This window comes from Marmota marmota, unplaced genomic scaffold, assembly GCF_001458135.2.
Source record: "Marmota marmota marmota unplaced genomic scaffold, marMar, whole genome shotgun sequence".
NCBI lineage: Eukaryota > Metazoa > Chordata > Mammalia > Rodentia > Sciuridae > Marmota > Marmota marmota.
Genome location: NW_026000057.1, coordinates 41,564,976 through 41,579,412, shown reverse-complemented (window position 1 = coordinate 41,579,412; position 14,437 = coordinate 41,564,976). Strand labels below are relative to the sequence as shown.

At 34.9% G+C, this 14,437-nt stretch overlaps 1 non-coding gene across 1 annotated transcript; it reads right to left on the bottom strand.

Moving 5' to 3' along the window:
- Positions 1 to 13,709: 13,709 nt before the first annotated feature.
- Positions 13,710 to 13,783, bottom strand: Trnaa-ugc. The gene has a single exon. It is a non-coding gene; the product is annotated as a tRNA-Ala (tRNA).
- Positions 13,784 to 14,437: the final 654 nt, after the last annotated feature.

The window sequence follows — 14,437 nt, the reverse complement described above, 5'->3', positions numbered from 1 at the left end:
TATATATATATATATATATATATATATATATATATATATATATAACAAATCATGTTTAAATCAAAGCACATACTTCTTTCTTATATATATTCCTAAGGAAAAATAAAGGCTTGGTAAATATGAAAATATGAGAAGAATGCAAATCAAAACTACACTAAGATATCATCTCTAGTCAGAATGACAATTATCAAGAACACGAATAACAATAAATTCTGGTGAGGACATAGGTAAAAAAGAAACCTTTTTACATTGTTTGTGGGTCTGCAAATTAGTACAACCACTCTGGAAGGCAGTGTGGAGGCTCAAAAAACTAGGAATGGAACCACTATATGATTCAGCTTTCCCACTCCCTGGTATTTATTCAAAGCAATATAATCACCTCAGTGTTTATAGCAGCACAATTCACAACAGCCAAATTATGGAGTCAACCCAAATGCCTGTCAATAGATGAATGCATTAGAAGAAAGATCAGTGTAGTAGAAGAAGAATGAGAGTTAGGAAGGAAGAGAAAGGGGAAGATAATGGAATGAAGTTAACAAAATTATGTTATATGCACATAAAGGTATCAAAGGAAATTTCACCTTTATGTGTATGTAGAAAAAAGGAAGTTTAGTAGAGGAGAGAGAATAGGGAGAGGGAAGAGAGGAAGAAAGGGGGCATAGGAATTGAAATAAAATTTCTTTCCTATATGGATTTGTCAAAATGAACCCAAATGCTGTGTATAATTATAATGCTCTGATAAAAATAATATTAAAAGGAGTTATTTCAAGATTGTGAATTTGGGGAGATTTTTTTCCTAATTTTTGTTTTCTCAGTTTTTTATAATGATCAATTAATATTTAGTAAACTTTTAATGTGCTTCATCAGAAAAAAAGATTAGTGAATAACCAGTTCAATTAAAGTTTGATAACAAATGCAGACATTTAGAAACTGATGATATCTTACTTCAGTGTGGGTGGATAATAAATTGAGGAGAATGACTTAACATTTTAGTTTTAGAAATGTATTAAATTACCATGCTAATATAAAAGTGTAACATTAAGAACACCCAGTTCTTCTGGAATTCTGAGGAAAGTATGGTAGCTTAGCTTTCCAGACCAGAAAATCTGAAAGGAAGTAAGCCATTACAATATCTTCATGTACTGAATTCCAGCCCCCACGCTGGCTTTTCAGCAAGGACCATATCCAGAGGTATATCTGGGTTTTGTGGACTTGAAGTTCATAAAACCTGGGGGGCATCTCTAAGTGTAAAACCGTAGTTAGGTACAGGATCTTGGAAGGCACCCGTGCAGGTGAGAAGTCCTGAAAGTAAGCTTTCACTAGCTATGTCACTAATCTACATCTGAAGAGGCATCTTTACCCTCTTTGGGGCCTCAGTAAGAGGAGAAGAGGTGTTGGAAGTGGGTGATTAAAAAAAAAAAAAAGAATACCATTTCTGACAGTAAGATTCCCCCAACACTTAAATTTGGGCAGAGGTATAAAACCAGTAAAGATCATAGTCAAGAGTATTTCAAGTTTTATGTGTTTAATTCATCACAACTTGAGAGTTTGTTTATATTATAATTGGTCCAGGAGAATATTCGAGACTATTTTAGCAGTAAGAGACTATCTGCATTGATGACCCCTTAAAGTCAGTTTGCTACCCCAGCTTCCTGGTATCAAGACTTCTCTTCTCTAACCCCTTCAAAAGTCCCTTCTGTAGTATTTTATCATGTCAAGGGAAGGTTGTTTTTTTTTGTTTGTTTGTTTGTTTCCCTCATAGACACTCAAGGAGTCAATCAGGATGCACTTCCAACCATCTTCTGGATTATGTGGTTCCAAATTTGATTCTCTTGTTTGCTCAGAATCCTCTAAGAGCTGTCAACCATGTCTTTAGTTTGAGATCAACTGTTATTATCAGGTTGGTCTGATATGATAGGTAGTCCCTGTAAGGGGAAGAATTCTGTGCTCTCCATTATCACACTAGTCCAAACAGAGACAAAAACTCATCCTTTTAATTCACTACATAATTCAGATTACCAAAATTGACAAAGTGCTAGATATTATCAATCTAAAATAGAAGTAATAAGATAATAAAACTTACTTACCTTTGTTTTCAGGATAAATGATCAAGCATCTGTCAAGTGCTTGTATAAGGTACTATAATACATATAATGTACTATATATACTTTTACTATAATTATATTACCACAAATATAAATGTGAATTATTATTATCCACACTGAAAGGATTTCATCAGCAAGTTATACTTTCCTTTGTAGCCATATCCCTGGCATCCTATGGGGAAAAAATGCTAGATTTTAAAAACTTCCGCTGCTCAGGACTGTCTCCAGGCACACTCCACACCACTACTTGAATTCAGGCTCTAAGACATGTGGCCTAGATAGAGGAAAAAAATCCTCAAATCTCAGGCCTTGTTTGTCCCATCTTCCCCTTTGCAGATGGTTGAAAGTAAGAATATCCCTGGAGTAAAGAGGACACCTTGCCTCCTTACCAATTATCAGTGTCTAGTCTTAGTTACTCAATGGAATAATCTTCATCTTAACCCAACAATCTGGTATCATTATCCTAAAGTCTTGTTTATTTAATCTTAAATAATACCATGTGAAAGACCAATAATGCAGCCCAGGTTTAAAATGACCCAGCTAATTCCTTTGTACATATTTACTTACATTATAAAGTGGAATTCAAGTGCACTAAATTAGTTTCACCTCCTTAGCACTTAAGAATGGCTTGAATAAGAGATATTTTCATAAATGTAAGTAACACATTCAGACACATCACAGCTTAAATGAATAAGCTGTGTTAAAAAAAAAAAAAAAACTACCAAACATTTCTCAAAGAAAGGTCCAAGAGGACCAATTCTACCTATAGTGCAAATAGCTCTTTACATTATCAGTGTTTTGACTCCTTAAAATTACTACTCTCAACTCCCTTTGTTTTTCATGAAGATCTTTTACTTTACATTTGCATAACTTAATAGCTACATAGACCATATGGATGATTTTTTTCAAGAAAATAGACACAAAATGCTGTGCTTAAAGTACAAGGGGGAAATTACCTAACTCCTTGCTCAATCACCATTCTGACTGAGTTTCTGTGTGCTGAGTTTCATTAGTTGGTCAATATTGCTGAATACAGTGCACACAAAATGATTTGTTTCCTTCTTTGCTCACACAACAATGACATTTCACAAAGAGAGGGATTAATAGGAACAGTTACATGATTGATATGGAGTGTCCCCACTGGGCGGAGCGTGTTCCAAATCTCTCATGCCCATTCAGAAACTGCACTAAATTTGAACAGAAAACCTACTTATGAAGTAGGTCAATGGTGAATAATATGAGAAGAAAACTCTAAGGTCAAATAGATATGGCTACTGTAGGGAGTAGCTACCATTCCTGAAAATAAGGAAAAGTAAACAAGGAAGGAATTTAGATATTTAGAGGAAGATTCTTCTCATTTTCTGGGAAGATACATGGATGCCATAGAAACACGCTGGCTGCCACTGTGGTAACGGAGAAGATGCACTCTTTGAATCACCTGAGTGGGTTAGGGAGCACTTGCCTCTGATGCAGACGGGCTATGGCCACTGTGCGAATCAGACCAGGACTTAAAACATTGGAAAAACAATGTCACTGCTTCCATGCCTATAGTGTCTCTGCAAACAGAACCCTTTATTAGAAGACTCTAACATGGTGCCGGCCAGTTACAGGAAGGGAATCCGCTGAGTTCAGTTCTAACATCAAAGATCAGAGCAAAGAAGGGTGGTAAGAACTAGTCCAGGTTTTAACATCCTCTTGGGGACAAAACCATGGACCCATACAAGGATAAGAGTTGAGGCAGGACTCTGTGTAAAGCCAGAAAACACTGGAGGATTTCACTGAGCCTTAATGAAATGATTGGTGGGGGTAGGAGTAGAAGAAAGTCCCACGCTACACTGGTAGATAAAAAAGAAAGTTTGTTAATAATGATATGATCTGGGTTAGAAAAAGGCCCTATTTTCTTTCTAGTTATGGATCTAGAAATTATATTAATCTCAGGGTTTTGCAACCCAAGGCCAAGAAATGAACAAAAAAAGTGGCTTAGGGGCAGAGTCGTGGTTGAGGTTTCTTGGAAAGCAAAACAAATTCATTCTGTGTTGGGGGCATAACTTCCATTTAGGTTGTGCAGGATTCCTACAAATATCAAACCACATTGATAATTAACCTGCAATTACATATTACAAACAAAGTGCCATGCTTATTGGAAGAAATTAAGAAATAGCAGCAAGACAAAGTACCCTATGAATTTTATAGAATAAATATAGTAAAACAGTCAGATGGAAACTATAAATAAACATGTTTACAATAGTGTCATTTAAAAGAAAGTGAGAAAATACAAAAGAAATATTAATTAAAATATAACTAGTAGAAATTTAAAATAAGAGCATTGAAATTAAATTAGGGAAAATTTTCTGCTTCCTGTTAAGATATAGAAGGACATGACAGACACTTGGTAATAGTAAGAAAACCCTCCAACAAAATTAAAATCATATTTTCTATGAGGTCAGCAAGGAGTGGTGAACAAAAGACGTGAAAATTGAACTAATTTTCAAAGACATGAATAGAAGGTCCTAGCATCTTTCTTCTCAGTATTAGGTGCTTGGTCTTAATATGGCAGATGGAGAGTTGGCCTGCCAAAGAGGAAGACAAGAGAAACCAGCCAGGTATTAGCAGTGTGGGTTCATGGAGTTCACTGGAATCTGGAAGAAGCCTATAGTAGACTGAGTTTTCCAGAATGGCCTTAATGATATCTCCCATCCTATATTCACTTTCCTATACTGTGACACTGACATTCTTCCCAATGAGTGGTAGGGTCCAAGATCATTCCCTTGTATCTGGTCAAGTTTGTGACACTGGCACAAATAATGATAGGCTAAATTGGAGACTAAGTCAAAAATGGTGATAACGCTTCTACCTTGTTCTCTTGGGATACATAATTTTGCAACCTGATTGCACACCATGGTGAAGAGAGGGCTTATTCAGGTGTTCTGGGTCATCCTTAGTCCACAGTCAACATCAGCCAGGAGGCATGTGATCAGAGCTGCCTCCAGATAATTCCTGCTCTTTGTCATTGACTCACCTTCAACTTAATCCACATAATCCTTGACCATAGTGAAGGGTTCACTTTTATTTCAAATCTTAGTTTTATTTCAATTTGAATATTTTCATTTCAAATATTAAACTGCTAAATTTGGGGTTATGTGTGATAGAACATTAAATAACCTGAATAAACTCCAGATTTGAAAAGAAATCCTCTTTCCAAAATACTACTCACAAGAATTGCCAAAAAAGGAATGGTGGAGAGCAGGTTGGAAAATAGATACAATATATATTCTTGCATATCCTCAAAGTGCTTGTATTCTTGTATTCTTGACCCTGACAAAACCTAAAAATGAGTCAAAAGTATCTGAAATTATAACACAACTGTGTATCAGTTGAAATAAAAAAGAAATCAGACATTTAATTTATTGAGAAATAGGCTAATTAGATTCAATTCAAATTAAAAACAAAAAAGTATGGCTTGACTCCATGATTCCATTCAACATGAGTGAAAGAAAAATCTGAAAAGTCACCCTCACCCTCACAAAGAGCATGTATTCTTTGGAGATAACTAAAAGAAAAGAAAACAAAACAAAAATTATACTCCACTTTTATTGTTGCTTTACAGACAATGTCTACAAATTAACTTTTAAATGAGCATGAAAATAAATAGAAATATGAGACCCATAATCAATATAAAATATAGTCAAATAAAGTAGATCTAGAGATGTAGACACAGGTATATGACTCTGTAGGACCCTTAATGAAACTATTATAAATAGGTGAAAGCATAAACAAGAAAACCTGAATATAATAGGCCATGATATATGACATTTCATTAGAGAAACACACACACACAAAAAAATTTAGAAGTAAAAATTTTCTTCTAAAATGCAAGATCAGCAATAAAGGAATGTATCAGATGGGCTTAATAGCAACTTGTAAAATGCAAAACAAAAAGATTAGTGAATTTGAAAATAATTCAGTAAAAATTAACCAATCTGGAGATAAAAAGATTGGGGAAAATATTAAAATTTAAGTAGCCTATGAGAGTCTGTTAAGTGGTATAGTATACATGTGCTTGAGTCCCAGAAGGGGAGGAAAGAAAGAACTGGACAGGAAAAATGTATTTGAAAATAATGGTAAAAGAATTATTTACATTTGGTAAAAAACCTCAAACTACAGATCCCCCAAATCCTAAACAAACCGTAATAGGATAAATACAAAGAATCTGCATCACACCATAATATAGTCAAATTGTTGAAAACAAAAAATAAAGAGAAAACCTATAAAAAAAAAAAATGCATCGGGCAAACCCCAAGAGATCCATTATGGGAGAACAAGGATGAGAATGTTATTTGTGAGATCATGGTGAACATTTGCCTAGCATGCATGAAACCTTAGGTTTGATCCCCAGCAATGTAAATAAATAAATGCTCCTCAGAAAGAGTAGAAACCACAATGCAACAATATTTCTAAGGAAATATAATCTTTAAAGGAAAAAAGAAAAACCCTGTCAACTAGAATCTAGGAAACATGGCTTTCAAAAATCAAGGCAAAACAAGGACATTCTCTGAAAAACACAAGCTGAAAGAATTCAATGCAACAGATTTTTACTACCAAAAAAAAAAAAAAAAAAAAAAAAAAANGTTGGTCAATATTGCTGAATACAGTGCACACAAAATGATTTGTTTCCTTCTTTGCTCACACAACAATGACATTTCACAAAGAGAGGGATTAATAGGAACAGTTACATGATTGATATGGAGTGTCCCCACTGGGCGGAGCGTGTTCCAAATCTCTCATGCCCATTCAGAAACTGCACTAAATTTGAACAGAAAACCTACTTATGAAGTAGGTCAATGGTGAATAATATGAGAAGAAAACTCTAAGGTCAAATAGATATGGCTACTGTAGGGAGTAGCTACCATTCCTGAAAATAAGGAAAAGTAAACAAGGAAGGAATTTAGATATTTAGAGGAAGATTCTTCTCATTTTCTGGGAAGATACATGGATGCCATAGAAACACGCTGGCTGCCACTGTGGTAACGGAGAAGATGCACTCTTTGAATCACCTGAGTGGGTTAGGGAGCACTTGCCTCTGATGCAGACGGGCTATGGCCACTGTGCGAATCAGACCAGGACTTAAAACATTGGAAAAACAATGTCACTGCTTCCATGCCTATAGTGTCTCTGCAAACAGAACCCTTTATTAGAAGACTCTAACATGGTGCCGGCCAGTTACAGGAAGGGAATCCGCTGAGTTCAGTTCTAACATCAAAGATCAGAGCAAAGAAGGGTGGTAAGAACTAGTCCAGGTTTTAACATCCTCTTGGGGACAAAACCATGGACCCATACAAGGATAAGAGTTGAGGCAGGACTCTGTGTAAAGCCAGAAAACACTGGAGGATTTCACTGAGCCTTAATGAAATGATTGGTGGGGGTAGGAGTAGAAGAAAGTCCCACGCTACACTGGTAGATAAAAAAGAAAGTTTGTTAATAATGATATGATCTGGGTTAGAAAAAGGCCCTATTTTCTTTCTAGTTATGGATCTAGAAATTATATTAATCTCAGGGTTTTGCAACCCAAGGCCAAGAAATGAACAAAAAAAGTGCTACAGGATACTCTTCAGGCTTCAGGAAACAATACCAGATGGACACCCAGATTTACAAGAAAGAATTAAGAGCACTAGAAATGTGTATCAATACAAAACCCTATTTTTTCTCTAAAATTTTCAAAGGAAAATTGGCCTTATAATGCAAAAATAACAGTGTATTGTGGGAGTTGCAGAAGTAAAACATATGATAATAGCACAAAGAAAGGAGGAGGTTAAATGAAAATATGCAATTGTGAGATTTTTCTATTAGTAAGGAAATAGTTTAATGTAATTTCAAGATATTCTGTGACAAATTAAGAATATGTATTACTCCTGAGAACAGGATTTCTTACTTTCAGCAAATTAACATTTTAGGTCAGATAATTCTTCGCTTTGTGTATGTGTGTGGGTAGTGGTTGAGGGGTCTACCTTGTTCATTACAGGATTTTTAGTAGTGTCCTAGCCTCTTTTCACTAGATTAAATTTGCATATGCCTTTTCTAGTGTGACCAAAAATTTCTTCAGATATTGCCAAATGTTGTCTGGAGTTCAATATCGACCCCTACTGAGGAACATTGCCCTCAAGCAATCACTAAAAGACACATAGTAAAGGAAACACACACACACACACACACACACACACACACACGTTGCAGTTTTAAAGCCAATACAATATTTAAAAGAATATTATAAGCAAGGAAGTAAATAAATAATAAATTATCCAAAAGAAATCAATAAACAAGAACAATAAGAAAGACTTATGAGAGAAATAAAAACAAATTACAAGATGAGAGGCTTTTAAACCAACCATATAATTACCTTAACTGTAAATGGACTAAACACAATAATTAAAAGATAGGGACTTTTTTCAGACTGGATTTAAGAAAGAAAGACCCAACTATACATTGTTCATAAGTGATTCACATTATATATATGAAGATATGGATGGATTCAAATGATTTAAAATTATATAACCATACAAACATGAATCATAGTTACAGAACTGATATGATTTGCTAACATTAGATCAATTTAACATCAATCCAAGGAGCATTACCAGTGAAAATGGCAATTTTTTTTCTTTTTAATTTTTATTTATTCTTTTTGGTTACACATGACAGTAGAGTCTATTCTGACATATTTATACAAACATGGAATATATCTTATTCTAATTAGGATCCCAGTTTTGTGGATGTACACAAGGTTGAGATTCGCTGTGGTGTATTCATATATGTACTTAGGAAAGTTGTGTCAGATTCATTCCTCTGTCTTTTCTATTCTATCTCTGCTCTCTTCCCTTTAGTCCCCTTTGTCTAATCCACTGAACTTCTATCCTTCCTCCCTGCTCCTTTCTGTGTGTTAGTAGCTACACTTGAGAGAAAACATTTGACTTTTGTTTTTTGCTTTTTTTGTGGGGGGGGGATTGATAGTCTGCAGAAAAATGGTCAAGTTTTAAGGTAAATGAAAATGTTTTAGTGGTATTTTTATTATGATAAGAAAACATATTACTCAAGAAGATATAATAATCTGAAATTTTTACCTAATAATTGACTGAGTATGCAATTTCCCTCTCAAAGACACTGTGAAGGAGAACCAAGGGTTCTGGCTGAGCTCCAGCTGAGTTCCTGCTGGCAGCCAGGACAAACTGTCACCTATGGAAGTGAGGTCACAGGGGCTTTCATTGTCCAGAATTTTAACTAACACAATATGAAGCAGAAGAAGTAGTTGTTACTTGTCAGAATTGTGAGAAATAATGCATGGTTTTAAGCCACTAAATTTTTGATTATATAACAATAGAAAATGGACATAATATCTATGTGTGAAAAATAAGAACCATAAATAAAAGCATGTTACTTAGTGATATGAAAGTCATAACTAAGGGAACCAGTAAAAATAATTATTTGCATTTACTGTCTTCACACAAGTAAAAAAAAATTACCAAGAATTTAATCCAGGGGCACTTAACCACTGACTCTCATCCCTAGCCCTTTTAATATTTTATTTAGAGACAGGGTCATTGCTGGGCAGAGTCTCACTAAATTGTTCGGTGCCTCATTAAGTTGCTGAGACTGTCTTTGAACTCACAGCCCTCCTGCCTCAAGTAAAAAAATTTAAAAGATAAATAGAACTTATGAACTAAAACAAAAATTCATAAAGAAGTTAGCCAGGATTTAGTATATAAAGATGGAAATATAAAAGAGCAGTTAATAGACTGGTATATAGAATGGGAAGGTGTAATAGTAATTCCAGAAGGAAAAGCAAGAAGGATATAATTGGAAATATTCATAGACATAGCATCTGATATTTGATGTGAAAATACATCATATGAAAATTTTTAAAATATCCAAGTCAGTTAAAGATCTCAAAAAGAACCAGAGAGAACAAATGTATTTTTAGAAATAAGGGACTCTAAGTGGAAATTTCAAGAGCAACAATAAAACCCAGAAGACCATGAAAGAATATATTCAAAGTGCTGAAAAAAAACAAAAAAAAAAACTCCTAACCAAAAAATTGTTCAATACTGAGAGCAAGATAAATGTATTTGCTCTGCCATTTAGGGAGTAGCAAAACTATGACATCTACTACCGTTGAGACCTTAAAATACTTTCACATTGGTTAATAAATATTTGGGGTCCTAAGCCCTCTGGGTGTCCTCATCATCTATGGTGTCACAATTTTGCCATTCTCTTAGGGCCTTCCCTTTCATCTCTTGGAAATCCAGCAGCTAAAAGGTTAATACCTGGCATATAGAGAGCTTCCAGGATCTAGTGCCAGCCCTATGAATGGTGTCTCTTTTGCTTGATTGGTCCTTGCCCATCTGCCAAATTCTACCTCCTGGGCGCTGCCACCTGCTGTCCCAGGGAACATCCAAAAGACCGGCCTATTTCTTGTCTGAGTCTGTCATCTGTTTGGGTTGGGTGTGAGGGCATCCTTGGGAGTTTGTGTAGGTGCCTGCTAACCCAGAGGCCTGGAAGCCAGGTTGCTGTGGACCCAGTGTGCCTCCAATCACACACTCTTCTACCAACCAAAATGGCCTTCTAACTGGTAGCAGTGCTTACACCCTGGTGGACAAATGCCCAGTACCAGTCTGGCCCCCAACTTAATGTTGTGGCCACCTACTGTAGTCGAATATTCCTTTGGATACATTTTTGAATGGCGTCTTGTGGAAACTGTAATCTTCTGAGGACTTTGACTTAAGAGGGCTATGGAGAAACACAGAAATCAGTTATCAGATAGTCATGGAGTCCACCTTTGTCCCAGGTCAGAGGGTATAAGTTTTTATAGAACAGAAGACATTAGATGACAGGAGGATGTGGAGGAGGGGAAAACTATTGGATGGTTTAGGGCCAGAGGATGCCTTTTTATTACCCCTACTGATTTCTCAGTTTTTAAAAATAGAATAACTATGTTGAGATCCATCTTATTCCCTCCATCACAGGTATACAATTTCATCTTATTATTAAAAATAAAAAATAAATTATATAAGGCTTTCTCTGTTCCAAGCATCATTATAAACATGTATTAACTTAGTTTGGTAATAGAATTATCACTATCACTCTTATATTACAAGTGATGATATTAAAACATAATAAAGAGTATTTATTTGTGTATTTATTCTAGTACTGGGTATTGAAATCAAAACCCTTGCACAATGCAAGCAACCCAACCCTGAGCTGCGTCCCCAGCCCTTTTTATTTTATTTTGAGACAGGGTCTTGCTAAGTTTCCAAGGCTGGGCTTGAACTTGTGACCTTTCTGCCTCAGCCTCCCAGGTAGCTGGAATTACAGGTGTGTGCCACTGCACCCAGCTTAAAAAGAATTTTTAAAACTTGAGTTGAAGAGTGAAATTTGAACCTAGGAAGCCTAGACACAAAGCCAGTCATAATCATTGCAATACTATTGTATTTTTCTTTTGTGTTGTGGGATTAAGTTCAACCTAATTAAATAAGGTTATTTAAATATGGTTATTTAAAAATTAAATATAATATTCCAGTAAGGGATACTAGAGATAGTTACTATGTGAAAATCTCAGTAATAGGAGGATTGGTAAAAAAATAAAATTATATAATGTTGGTCAATATTTTAACAAGTAAAGTTACTATTAGGAGAAATTCTGGATGTATTGAGACCACAAGTCACCTAAATATTATTGATTGATTACTGAATTCATGGAAATAGTTTCACACACTTCCCTATATCAAATCATAGCTAAGAGGGGCATCATTTAGCTAGAGTCTTCTATGTCAAATCTAAGATTTTAACAACAAATATAAAATTTGGTAAGTGACTTGAAAGTTACTAGAATTTCTTGATGAATCATATACATTGTAACATTTAAATATAATTTAATATTTAATTAGTATAATTAATATATTATTACTGCTTTCTAGTAATTTGTATTACAGAAACAAATTAGTATATAGATTATTAGAAAGTATTTTTTAATTTTTATTTTAGGAATTATTTATTATGTAACAAAGGCTGATATGGATTCTCTTTTGAAAAATACAATTTAAAGTGGGAGATCTCCATATAATAACTTTTTTCATTAAATACTGTACAAGGGGCTGGGGCTGTAGCTCAGTGGTAGAGTGCTTGCCAGCATGTACAAAGCCCTGGGTTTGATCCCCACCACCACAAAAATAAATGAAAAATACAAATAATTCCCTTTTCCCCCCCTTTTCATTACTGCCCTCATGAGCTTAAGAACAAAGTAGTTTTATATTGCTATATAAAATAGTTTAGCTTATTTAGAAGACAACATGAAATACATTGTTTATCTTCAAATCTGTATATTGATTTTTGTATTAGTTTAGGTCATCCTATCAATTGTAAAATGCTCTTCATAGCACATTGGAAGTTCTTGAGAAAAAGAAATTGAAAAAAAAACTGACTTGTATTATGATCCATCTTTAGTTGTGATTTAGCTAATTTCAGGCTTGAGAATCACTGTTTCACAGCAGAGTTTGTCAAACTCCCGCAACTTCCCATTTTCGTAAATAAAGTTTTATTGAGAATGTCGTCATTCTCATTTGTTTGTGTTATCTATGTCTACTATTGTGCTGCAAGAGTTCAAAGTATTTTCTGTCTGACCCTTGATAGACAAAGTTTGCCAAGGATTCCTATACAGCATTAAAAATAAATGAATGAACTATATTCACATTTTCAGATCTCCAATAAGATCATGATGAAAAAAATCATGCTGCAGAAAGATAAAATTCCAAAACATGCAACACTTCCATACAAGTAATGATTTAGGTAACAAATTAACACACACACCCACACTCACACTGAAATGACAAACACAATATTCAGGATAGTAATTATGATTAGAGAAGAAGGAAGAAAAATAAGATGAGGACGAAGTAGAGAGAGGTGCGTCTAAACAAAAAGGGAAAATAGTAATTAGAGCTGGAGGACAGGTACCCTCAGGCTTGCTGTGTTATTCTCTAAGCTTCATTGATGGCTTAGCTGAAAAATTAAGTATAGTGGACACCGAGGCTTTTAAAATTCTACATTTAGTTCATTATAACAAAATACTTTCAAGTACCTTAACCTGTTGTATTCTCACAATAATCCAGTGAAACAGGATTTTGTGTTAATTCCTTTAGGGTAGGGATTACATCTATATTTGCTCACAACTGAATCCCTAATTACCAATTCAGTGCTTGGCACTTAGATTATGATCAATAAATATTTGTGGAATGATCAAACTAATGAATAATGAATGCATTTGTAACTCGCAGAAGCCCAGCCATTTAAAGTGGCTTATTCAAAGTGAAACTATTCACTTATGCAAGAGCTAGCATGTGAATGCAGGTCACCGACAAGTAGTTGAGTGTCCTTTATAATATTACAAGTTAGCTCCTTCTCTTCTTCTTTCCTACAGTTTGTTATTCATTGAACTAAAGGCTTTGATGGGAATCATTAACAAGGAGAAAGGAATAAACTCTTGTCTAGCATTTTTCTGTAATTATCAGAAATTATCTTGAAAATACCAAATTAATGCTTTCTATTTTTTAATGTTTATTGTGGTGCTGGGGATTGAACCCAGGGCCTTCTGCATGCAAGGCAGGCACTCTACCAACTGAGCTATATCCCCAGTCCTGTTGTTGTTTGGTATATATGAGAATGGACACATTGTTTGGTTAATTGTCTCCTATGAGACTGACATGTTTGTTGTATTAAAAATATGAGAAGAAGGGCTAAGTTTACTGGCTAAATAGGATGGCTGACTAGAAGGTGGAATGATTTGGTAATCTATCCCAGTATTACCCTTTTGCTTATCTAGTTATTGATTGAACAGATGCTAGCAAACTTCTTCTCCATGTCACTGTTCTAGCGCTCGTTTTCTTCTAAAGTCTTGACCTTAATGATTATGGATAAGGTGGTAACACCATCACTCCCACCATGAACAAATACTAACCCCACCATGAACAAAAAGACATTGCATATCCCTTCAGAATCCTTAAGTAGTTCCACATGATACATTTTATTTTTATTTCTCAAGGAGCTAAGTTAGATTTGTGGATGGGAAAGCTGAAGTGAAGAGAGGTACCATCCAAGTTCATAAAACCAACATATGGCAATGTTTTGATTTGGGCCCCAAATTACATATTATTTAATAGCTCTGGGGGCTAACATCAAATTGGACATGAGAAATTGAAGAGCAAGTCTGAATTAGTGCTAGTGCTCTTCCTGATCTTAGGAGGTTGATTCGGGTTTCTGGCTTTGGAATGGTTATTTTTAGTTCACCA